The sequence below is a fragment of the Muntiacus reevesi genome, chromosome 19 (assembly GCF_963930625.1).
Source record: "Muntiacus reevesi chromosome 19, mMunRee1.1, whole genome shotgun sequence".
Taxonomy (NCBI): Eukaryota; Metazoa; Chordata; class Mammalia; order Artiodactyla; family Cervidae; genus Muntiacus; species Muntiacus reevesi.
In genome coordinates this window covers 8,405,261-8,417,653 of record NC_089267.1, presented here as the reverse complement: position 1 = coordinate 8,417,653, position 12,393 = coordinate 8,405,261, and the positions used below count along the sequence as shown (strand labels likewise).

Sequence of the window (12,393 nt, the reverse complement as noted above, 5' to 3'; positions counted from 1 at the left end):
AGTTCCATTTCTACAGCCTATCACCCCCCATTTTCAACTGGAGAACTGGAGTTCTGAATACCAGGCTCAGATTTAATTAGATGCATCACACACCTCAAACTCATGGTATAAACCACCACCCAAATGTGTTCATTTTCCAACATACAAAAGCCAGAATGTGACAATAATCTCTTACCACCACCACCTTCTCTCTCATTCCCATATCACCAAAATCAGCTGGAGCTCTCTCCAAGTTATACTTGAAATCAGTCTACTTCTCTCCACCTCCAGAAAAATGACAAGCTGCCATTATCTCTTCCTTGGGTACTGCAGAATCTCCTAAGTATTCACCTTACATGTACTCTTTGCATCCTGCCTTTTTCACAAATCTATAGCAAGACACGAAACATGAAGGGAATTAAAGCAATTGGCATGAAGAAGCCAAAATATCTATTTTCTATGACACTGTCACAAACAGCCCATTGCTTTCAGGGGAAAAATTAATAGAATTAATAAAATTATCAACTAGAATCAATAAAAGAATTGAGTAAAGTGACTAGAGAGTAAATAAAGATAAAAAAATCAAGAGCTTTCCCCTAGGTCAGCAATACTCAGTCCTATGACTGCGTATTACCCTCTTCTCACCTCACACCCCTTCTTGAAAATTCTGTGAGTTCTCTGTAAGTTGGCTTCACGGCTTTCCAGACTCAAGCGATGGAACCAGAGGTGCATCACCTAGAGTCTCCATACTCAGAATGTGGGCATGAGACCCAGTGATGGCAGTGCGTGGTTGGCATGCAGGAGTCCAAGCCGGGGAACAAGACTGCCACTCTCCCATCTAATACTATGTGTACCAATGAGCAGGCAGAACCAGGCTATAAGACAGAGCAGTTTCACACAAAAGGAGAGAACGCACAGCCAGAGAAGAAAGTGGAGGAAGCAGAAGTGTCCTGGTTCTTAATGGCTCTTTAGTTCCTGACTCCAACCAAATCCTCTGAGGCTCAGCACACTGTTCTATCCAAAAGCAATGTGTACAGTTAAAATAAAGCCAATAAAATTACCAATAGTTATACTTTGGAACTAGGAGAACAAAATTAAATTCATAAAGAAGACAAAAATAAAAGCAAACACTTTTTCAACATCTTACTCTATGCCAGGAACTGATTAGGATACTTTGATGATAACATCATTTAAGCTTGACACCAATAAAGTAAGTATCATTATCATTCTCCATTCAAGGATGAGGAAATCAAAGAGTGGGTAACCACCCAAATTTACACATGTAAGAAGTAGTGCTATAAATGGGTGAAAATATACAAGAAAACATTTTAAAAGAAGAGTAAATGAAACTGTTCGCAGTGTGAGTGTTAGTCACACAGTCATGTCTGACTCTCTATGACCCCATGGACTGTAGCCCACCAGGAACCTCTGTCCATGGGGATTCTCCAGGCAAGAATACTGGAGTGGGTTGCTATGCCCTATCTCCAGGGGATCTTCCTGACCCAGGGATCAAACCCACGTCTCCTGCATTGCAGGCAGATTATTTACCGCTTGGGTTACACGGGAAGCTCCTTTGCTTGCAGTGTTAAAATGCATCATAAAAGCTAAAATAATGTGGCAGAAATATAGCAGTTAATAGATAGATACCCTTAACATGATCTTAGGTATGTAAGAATTAGTATATGGAAAAGAAAGTATCGTGAAAAAATGTGTAAGGAAATTATTATCAGACAGGCTTTGAAGGAAAATTTGTTTCATCTTCATCTCAGTAAAGTCACCAAAATACATTTTAGGTGGAAGAGTTACAGTGTGTAAAAGGAAAACTAGAAGGAAATGTGAGTGAGTATTTAATCAATTTCTTGAAAGCATAGGATATCAAAACATAGAAGGAATTAAAGAATTAGAAAACAAACACCATCAACCAAGAAATTTAGAATTTCTGTATATCAATTAACAGTAGATACTAAAGGCAAACCTTAAGATGAAAACAATATTCATAATATATATGATGTAGAACTGTTGTATGTGTAAATGATTCATCTGATGTCATTAAAGAAGTAAAAATTCAAAGGGAAATAATGTTTGTTGACTAAAAATTGAAAAATGTAATCCTTAACACTAGCTTGTAAACAGATTGAACAAAACGCTGGTGAAAGTAATTTAAGTACATGTACCAAGGATCTTAAAATTTTGTATATTCATAACCCAATAATTCCCATTCCAGAAATCCAATTTAAAGAAAGAACAAGAGATATACTTAAAGATGTCTGTCAAAGTATGCTGATTCTGCATTACATGTACTAGCAGAAACAATCTAAAAAATACAAACAGGAAGGATATATTTCCAACAAGGGATTGGTCAAATAAAATATTATATATCCAAACAGTGAAATATTAAGCAGTTATTAAAAATAATGTTTTAAAAGAATAATAATCATGAAATAGAAAGTCCCTGATGGTTACTTTTCTCTTTTTCATATCTTGTTTTTTGATATTTTACTTTTTCTATAATCACTATTAAAATATACAGCAACATATTTGACATAATCTAGAGTTATTCACTGGCCCTGTAAAGAATGAAGAAAATGATACACGATCAGTGGGGACTAATGTTAAGCCTCCAGCTTGGCTGTGGGATTATCATTACACTTCCCCACTGCCTGCTACCATGGCTAATTGAAAATTGGCATGGTTGCTCTCATACCAATTGGCATTGGCCACAGATAAATTGCTGTGTATTTTGAAATCATAGTTATTATTCTGCTCCATCTGTTCTGCTCATTTTTCAAGTCAGCTGTCAAATTAAAAAGTAAGCCCTTCCTAAAAGTTGCAGAAATGTTACATGTTACCAAGGTAAATGAAACCACTGTCCAACATCCAACATGTTCATTAGATTCTACAAGGGGAACCAAGAAAGAATTCACAGGAAATGAGATGACACGTTGACAGTTGCTTTAAAGTGATAATAGGCAAGTACTATACTTATTAATAACAGTATTTTACATTCTTGCACTAGTTTAAATACTAGGCATAATTGCCAAGAAAGCTTTAATGGTGAAATGTTACAAATACATTTCAACTCTGATCTGCTTTTTCCAGTTGTTCTGGTTTCAGCATTTAGCTAAAACTAATAAGCACACAATACTATATTAAAAAAAAGTACTAAGTCATTTTTAGAGAGAATGAAAATTATTAAAGAGATGGGAATACCAGACCACCAGACCTGCCTCCTGAGAAATCTGTATGCTGGTCAAGAAGAAACAGTTAGAACTGGACATGGAACAACAGACTGGTTCCAAATTGGGAAACGAGTACATCAAGGCTATATATTGTCACCCTGCTTGTTTAACTTATATGCAGAGCACATCATGCGAAATGCTGGACTGGATGAAGCACAAGCTGGAATCAAGATTGCCGGGAGAAATATCAACAACCTCAGATACATGGATGACACACCCTTATGGCAGAAAGCAAAGAAGGACTAAAGAGCCTCTTGATGAACATGAAAGAGGAGAGTGAAAAAGTTGGCTTAAAACTCAACATTCATAAAACTAAGATCATGGCATCTTGTCCCATCACTTCATGGCAAATAGATGGCAAAACAATAGAAATAGTGACAGACTTTATTTTCTTGAGCTCCAAAATCGCTGCAGATGGTGACTGCATTGAAAGATGCTTGCCCCTTAAAAGAAAAGTGATGACCAACCTGGACAGCATATTAAAAAGCAGAGACATTACTTTGCCAACAAAGGTCCATCTAGTCAAGGCTATGGTTTTTCCAGTAGTCATGTATGGATGTGAGAGGTGGACTATAAAGAAAGCTGAGCACTGAAGAATTGATGCTTTTGAACTGTGGTGTTGGAGAAGACTCTTGAGAGTCCCTTGGACTGCAAGGAGATCCAACCAGTCCATCCTAAAGGAATCATTCCTGAATATTCATTGGAAGGACTGATGCTAAAGTCGAAACTTCAATACTCTGGTCACCTGATGGATGGAACTGACTCATTAGAAAAGACCCTGATGCTGGGAAAGATTGAAGGTGGGAGGAAAAGGGGACGACAGAGAATGAGATGGGTGGATGGCATCACTGACTCAATAGACATGAGTTTGAGCAAGCTCCAGGAGTTGGTGATGGACAGGGAAGCCTGGCATGCTGCAGTCCATGGTGCCACAAAGAGTCAGTGACTCTTTCAGTTCATTGAGTGACTGAACTGAACTGATCTGAACTAAGTTATTCCTTGAGTTAGTTATTTGATACATTGTAACTCTCTATTTCCGTTCTAATTATGAATTCATTTTCTATAATATTTTCCTATTATACATAAAGCATCTCTAGCATTTCAAATATGGAAATATCTTTTGACATAGTCTACAAGTACCATTGTCTAAACATAACTTAAGAATTATACTGCCAGTCAGGGGAGAAAGAGAAGGATAATGAAGTCAGTAAACATCTATTCACCCATTTTGCTCTGAGGTAGAGTTCAACTGTTATCCTCAGACAAGGAATCTCTATTTCATTTGTGTTCAATTTACTACAAAAATGGCCCCATTTTTCATCCTTCTATGTATCCATACCCTTTCCAATGCGATTTTGCAGCCATCAAGGCGTGGCATCTGTTTGTCCACTCCTTGAATCAGGGATGGATTTGGGACTTGCTTTGGCCAACACAAGGTGGCATGCTGGCTCTGAGTTAGGGGCTCAAGAGGCCTTATATGCTTCTGTCTGCTCTCTTTGGTCCACCTTTACCTTGAAACCAAGACCAGGATAATTTCTGGAGGATGGGAGACCATCTGGAGTTGAGTGTTGTCCATCAAAGCCCAACCTACACCCGTCATCCTCAGCCAACCTGCCAGCCAAACAGAGCTCATGAGCAAACCTCAGCAAGACCAGCTGGGAACAAACTCACTGAGCTAAGCCCAGTCTAAACTGCTAAACCAACGGAGCATGGGCTAAACAAATGAATGTCATGTAAAGCCACTAAGGTTTGCAGTGATTTGTTACACACATATATTAGGTAGCTGATATATCCTCTTGTCTTTTGTTTACTTATTTAGAATAGGAAATAGTACTAGGCAAATAAAAAATTAGACCATAATTATACCAAATCTATTTTTTTCAGATATCAATATTGACATTTTCCCCACATTTTGGCTATTGGGGATATAAATATTTCCTGAACACCTTTTATTTACTTATTTTACTCCCACAATAATCTTGTAAGATAGGAACTATAACTATATTTTCTAGAAAAGGGGACTAAGGTAAAGACAGCAAGGAACATGTCCAGATTCACACAGCTGACAGGGCATAGCTGGGCTAGAACATGGGACACAGGAATGTATATCCATTTATCCCACCACAGCTCACCTTCAGTTCCATAATGAACTGTTCAGTGTAGGTTCTGTCTGGAGCAGTTCTATAGCAACTAGGAATGTTTGTTCCCTGTCAAATGACCTAGATGCTACCCTGGAAGGTTCTGGAGACTAATTTACGCATATTTTATAGGCTTACTCATTCGGGCCTTTTCTCATTCTCCAACAATTTTTAAATGGGAAAAATATTACAGCTATGCCTTCAAATTCTCAAGTTCTATGTGCAATTACAGTAACAACAACTGGATAGAAAATTGACTAATATAAAGTGAAAATATCTTCCAGTATAAAAGATCTTGATTTAGTTGAAAACATAATTGTTGTTTCTAGTAGCAAATGATTATTCTTGATTGACTTACTGACTATAACCAGATGATATTCAATGCCAGAAGTCAATATTTTAGTTATTTATAGGGAGTCATGTATGGATGTGAGAGTTGAACTATAAAGAAAGCTGAGTGCCGAAGAATTGATGATTTTGAACTGTGGTGTTGGAGAAGACTCTTGAGAGTATCTTGGACTGCAAAGAGATCCAACTAGTTCATCCTAAAGGAAATCAGTCCTGAATATTCACTGAAAGGACTGATGCTGAAGCTGAAACTCCAATACTTTGGCCACCTTATGCAAAGAGTTGACTCATTGGAAAGACCCTGATGCTGGGAAAGATTGAAGGCAGGAGAAGGGGATGGCAGAGGATGAGATGGTTGGATGGCATCACTGACTCAATGGTCATGAGTTTGAGTAAACTCCGGGAGTTGGTGTTGGACAGGGAGGCCTGGTGTGTTGCAGTCCATGGGATCGCAGAGAGTTGGACATGACTGAGAGACTGAACTGAACTGAACTGATTGGCAGGCAAAATCAATTATTTGTGGTACTAATATAAAAATAGTCAACTTCTAACTTTTGTTATCAGTTAAATATAAAATTTAAATCAACCTATGAGAAATAAATCAATAAAATACTACTAAAGAAATGCCCATTACTCTCATTGTTGTTCAATCAGTCATGTCTGACACTTTGCGACCCCAAGCACTGAAGCATGCCAGGCTTCCCTGTCCTTCACTGTCTCCCGACGCTTGCTCAAACTCATGTCCATTGAATCAATGATGCCATCCAACCATCTCTTCCTCTGTCTCCCCCTTCGCCTCCTTCCATCAATCATTCTCATTCAGTTCAGTTCAGTCACTTAGTCATGTTCGAGTCTTTGCGACCGCATGGACTATAGCACGCCAGGCTTCCCTGTCCATCACCAACTCCCGGGGCTTGCTCAAACTCATGTCCATTGCGTCCGTGACGCCATCTAGCCATCTCATCCTGTGTTGTCCCGTTCTCTTCCTGCCTTCAATCTCTCCCAGGATCATGGTCTTTTCAAATGAGTTAGTTCTTCACATTAGGTGGCCAAAGTATTGGAGTTTCAACTTCAGCATCAGTCCTTCCAATGAATATTCAGGACTGATTTCCTTTAGGATTGACTGGTTGGATCATTCTCATTAGCCTAGCATTTATGTATCAAGACAATATATGATGTGTCCTGGATATACTTTGACATTAAAAATAAAAAGCAACAGAATAACAGCAAAGTGCTGTTGCTTTTCAATATTCTCTTGAGTGGACAGCAAGAGTTCATGAGTTATGAAATAGATAGGAAGGATATTTTATAGTAAGCATTTTCCATTTCTCTTATCACACCTTTAGATGCACCCATTAAAGGCAAAAAGCTGCACATCATACATAAAATCAACACTATGTCTAAATGTATATTTTATTCTAGGCTGGCCTACGAAAATTTGAGATATGTTATCTGAAAATTAAGAAATACAAATGATTAGATGCAGAAAATTCTGGATTAATAAAGCATACTTAACTGTACATTGCAATAGTTATTTTAATAATTTATTTATTTGAATATCACATTTTCTACAAAAGAATATTATAGATTATATTACTTATGATGATAATATAATACAGCAATATGTATTAAATAAATTCACTAAAAACAGGCAACAGTGAGACTTTTTCCAGTGAATTTCTGTCAGATAAAATATTTGCAACAGTTATAAAACCAGAGTAATAAATATTTAAATGTGATTTTCTAGTTTAAACAAATAAATTTTAAGGTACTTTAGGACTTAGACAATATTCTTGTAAGAAGAAAATACAAATCACAAGTAAGTCACTGGAAATTTACAGCAACCTGTTTCCAAAGTTTTAATAGATGAATTAAAGCAGAAATCATATACTTTTGTTAGTTTTGCAGTTATCGCTATTAGTTTAACTCAGAGTAAAAGAAGAGATCGCTGATCAAGATGCTGCCTGCAATTTTTAAAATGAGTTAGAATCTGCTGAATTACGAACACTCTGGGCTTCAGAATATGTCAACTGTTGCACACTGTCACATCTCCTGGAGCTGCGGACAAAAGTAATTTGGTGGTTCTTTTCCTTTTCACTAAACTTATAAGATCTTGAAGAGATCAAATAACTTTAACATCAAATGGGAAAGTTTCACACTTGCGGAAGCATCTGAGATCCTTGTAAGGATCTGCTCCTATGTGTGCCCATGTTGGGCTTCCCAGGTGGTGCTAGTGGCAAAGAACCCACTTGCCAATGCAGGAGACATAAGAGATGTGGGTTTGATTCCTGGGTCGGGAAGATTTTCTGGAGGAGAGCATGGCTAACCACTTCAGTACTCTTGCCTAGAGAATCCCATGGACCAAGGAGCCCAGAAGGCTATAGTCCATAGGGCTGCAAAGAGTTGGACACGACTGAAGTGACTTAGCACACACACATGTGCCCATGTTTTCTTAAATGTCACTGTTGAATAAACCAAAATGGGCAATATTTTAGCTAGAAAATACCAGGAACACTGTGCCATGAGTAACAGTTGCTACTGCAGGCTTTTCATGATTAAATGATATTTAACAATAAGGTACAGCAGAATCAAGTTTAATGCTGAAGAAATTAGTTTTTATACTTTAGTTAAGGTTTGATTGACAACATAAAAATGATAATTTTAAAAGCAAACTAAATTACATGATCTAAAACAATGGTTTACAAATATTAAATTCTGTTTTAAAGCAGATGTTTACCTTTGCTTTTCTATTTACTCTTTCCTTTCATAAATGCAGCCAAGTAATATTCCTATTTTCACAAAGATCTAAAGTAAAGCCTGGGATCAAGGTTTAGGAATAAATATCACCTCACTGAACCTCTGCCAAATGCTCTTTTTCTAAAGTGATATTCAGAATCTAATTCTTGCCTTTATTTCTGGTCATATAACAAGAAATGATCTGGCTACATCAAAAGAGTTGGCTGACTCTTAACTACCTCACACCAGTCAGAAAGGTCATCATTAAAAAAATCTACAAACAATAAATGCTAGGGAGGGTGTGGAGAAAAGTGAACCCTGCTACACTGTTGGTGGAAATATAAATTGGTGCAGCCACTAGGGACAACAGAATAGAGGTTCCTTGAAAAATTAAAACTAGAACCACCATATGACCTAGCAACCTTGCACCTGGGCATATATCCAGACAAGACTATTAATATAAGTCAAAAAAGACATATGCACCCCCATGTTCACCACAGCACTATTTACAATAGCCAAGAAGCCTGGAAGTAACCTGAATTCCCATCAACAGAGGAATGCATAAAGAAGATGTGGTGTGTGTGTGTATATATATATATATATGTATACATATACACACACACACAATGGAATATTACTCCGCCATAAAAAAGAATGAAATAATGACATTCGCAACAGCATGGATGGACTGAGAGATTATCACACGAACTGAAGCAAATCTAAGAGAAATAAGTAAAAGGAAGAGAAAGACTGTGGAATCTAAAATATGACAGAAATGAAGCTATCTACAAACAGAAACGGAGGCACAGACAGAGGACAAACTTGCTGCTGCCAGGGGGCGGGGCTGGGGGGGACGGGTTAACAACTGGGATGAGCAGAGGCAGGCTTTTACATGTGGGATGGACAGACAGTAAGATCCACCCAGTAGCACAGAGAGCTGCAGTCAGCATCCTGTGGAGTTTTCCATAATGGAAAAGCATATGGAACAGAATATATATATATATATATATTTCTGAGTCCCTTTGCTGTACAGCAGAAATTAACACAACATTGTGAATCAACCACACTTTAACAACATGGATTTAAAAAATAAGAGTGAACTCTTCTCTTTGCTTACTGCTAGCAGTAGCCACATCACATCTATCGTAATACTGAAGGAACCTAAGGAAAGAAGGGATGATTATGACCACTCTGACAGAAACAGAGAAATTCCAACGTAGACCTCAGCTGGGGGTCAATTCCTCAGCCAGAATATAGACCTCTCCCTTCCTGTCTCCTGGGCCATGCCGTCAGAGATCCGGGGATCCCTGGATGAAGCTCTAGCTGGGAGCAGGGCAGTGAGTCAAGGTCGCTGCTCAGATAAACCAAAACATGGCAAATCTGAAGAGGGCTGTCTTCTGGGAGAGTCCTACCAGTACCGTAAATGAATCTTTGAGAGGAAGAATGATTATCTCAAGTAATTTTCACTTCAGGACTGACTTGTCGGTCCATGTCCAGCTAATGAATTATTCTGCTTCTGTCCTGTTATAAAGTGCAATAGACTCAGGAACATGCTTTCAAACGAGGTCTTCTATACTTATTCAGGTTTCATCATGTGTTTGTGTGTCTGAACTGAGTGCAGCATCTGCAATACGTTGAGGAACCATGTGACAGGTTTGGATTAAGACACCCTGAAAGCTCCTTTTCTCGCCATAAAGAAAAGCAGCAGACTTCTCTACTTGGTTTATTACATTAGTTTATAGAAATATCACCTGAAAACCATCATGTGGCATTTTCTTTTAGTTGAAAAATTTTTCCTTTTTTGGTCAGAAGCCATGTGGCTGTGGAAGATATGATATCTCTAACAATAACTTCCTGAATTATTTCACTTTGCAACTAATGAATTATGTCATTTATAACAGTCTAATTTTAAACATAGTAAACGCCACATTAAAGTAACTAAAGAAGAACAGTGAATCTTATTTTCCCTGTATACTCGATTTTCCACAAAGAACTGAAATTCAAATGAGATTGTCTTTGTTCAGAAAACAAATTGTGACATGAGCAGTTCAAAAATTTCATTCTGGCTTCACACCGAAATGAGTGCCTCACATAAATCTCCTGTTTAATCCAGAAACAAAAAGTTACTAATCTAGAAACGAAGGCTTGATGTCAGTCATTTATCTTATGGAAAAATATGTGTGGTCATGTATCATAATTAAACAGTATTAACAGTGAAAAAGCTAAAACGTCCCACAAATGATAAATGATAAAGCAGAACATATTTTCTAACATAAAGGTTGTTATGTGAATCTTACATTTGACTATTAACCACTTGAATTGTACTTATCATTCAAGAAATTGTCTTTTCTCTTTGGTGCTTGCTTGCTTTCTGATATCTCCACCACATTCTCCATAAGTATTTTCACTCTTGGTGAAATGGACTATTTGAAGGTAACAGTTAACTGATATAAGGAATTAGAAGCGAAATCTTTGAAGCCAAATGTATTGAATGCTTTTCTGTAACTCATAACCTGTGAGAAACTATTTATTACTGAGCAATACCAACTCGATATGTAGAACATCAAAATAGTAACCAAGATTTTAGTGAGACGGTGAATTTAAATTACAGAAAATATATCTGTTCTTCTTGCTCATTCTCTCTTATTCCTACAGGTAAAGTCCCATTAATAAAATAGGAATGTATGCAAATAAAGCATTCATTTAATGCCACGGTCTTGCAATGACAGTTATTCTAAAGCAAGAATATTTAAGAGATTCCTAAGAAGGGAGATTCTTTTAAAAAATAACCATCACTCAGTGGAGTCCTCCTCAGTTATAGGTTTATTGTATAGCTGTCCTGCCTCCCTCTCACTGTTCTGTGAGAAAACGTAATTACCAAATAGCTTATAATATGCATAATTTATCTTATAATAGATGCTCATTCTCTCTATAAATACCTAGTGAAGAAGCAAGTTACTGACCACTGCCCAGAAAACTCAACACAGGCTATCCAGTCTAATTTGAGATGATATTTTTCCCCTTCCAGCCTCCATTCTTGCTGTCCAATTACATGGCATTTTATGAAGCAAAGGAATGGTGCTGTTTTTGTTCTATTTGAAAATAAAGCTAGACATATGAAATGCAGAAGAAGGCAAATGATTGTGTGAAGGGAAATTCTGGATGACTAAGACACTTCTATCCTAGACAGTGACTCAGTGGTAAAGAAGTCACCTGCCCATACAGGAGATGCAGGTTCAATCCCTGGGTCAGGAAGATGCCCTGGAGTAGGAAACGACAACCCGCTCCAGTGTTCTTGCCTGGAAAATTCCATGGACAGAGGAGCCTGGCGGGCTACAGTTCATAGAGTTACAAAAGAGTCAGACACGACTTTGCAACTAAACAACAATAAGACACTTCTATCTTCCGTGCTTTCAGTTCAAAGCCAATTGCTTTGAACTGAAATTCAAATGATTTCAGTTTGAATTGATTCAGAATGATTGCTTGAACAGAGGGGTTAACAACTTGCCTTGGCTCCAATCTGCAGCCCTTTCCACATGAGTTTTCTTCACCTCTGAGGCTGGGAACCAGCATGAGGGGATTTCAGGAGTTCCCTACATCCGATCTGTGATACGTACAGTCTTGGTTTTCCAAAACACTGCCTCTACCTTTTAAACATTCCCTTTAATCAACTCTTTCATACTGTCCTATTTTGAATGTGCCACCCATTTTCTGTTGGATCCTATTACAATTTATTTAGTTCTAACTATGTATTTCCTCAGGAAAAATTCCACCGATAAAGGAGAATGACATATAAATAAAGCATTTATTTAGGCTTGGACATGTCATGTGTGCCTCAGTGCTGTTATAGCACAAAAACATAGTAAATATTTGAATTGTTTTTGTATTAGTGGAATGATCTCACTAGACATATGCAGAAATAACTGCCACCTAAGCAAGTTTAGAAAGATGTC

At 37.6% G+C, this 12,393-nt stretch overlaps 1 protein-coding gene across 1 annotated transcript in view; it reads right to left on the bottom strand.

Moving 5' to 3' along the window:
- The window catches only part of COL19A1 (collagen type XIX alpha 1 chain), a 401,244-nt gene that overhangs the window by 285,922 nt on the left and 102,929 nt on the right, over positions 1–12,393 (bottom strand). The gene's annotated exons all lie outside the window — the stretch shown is intronic.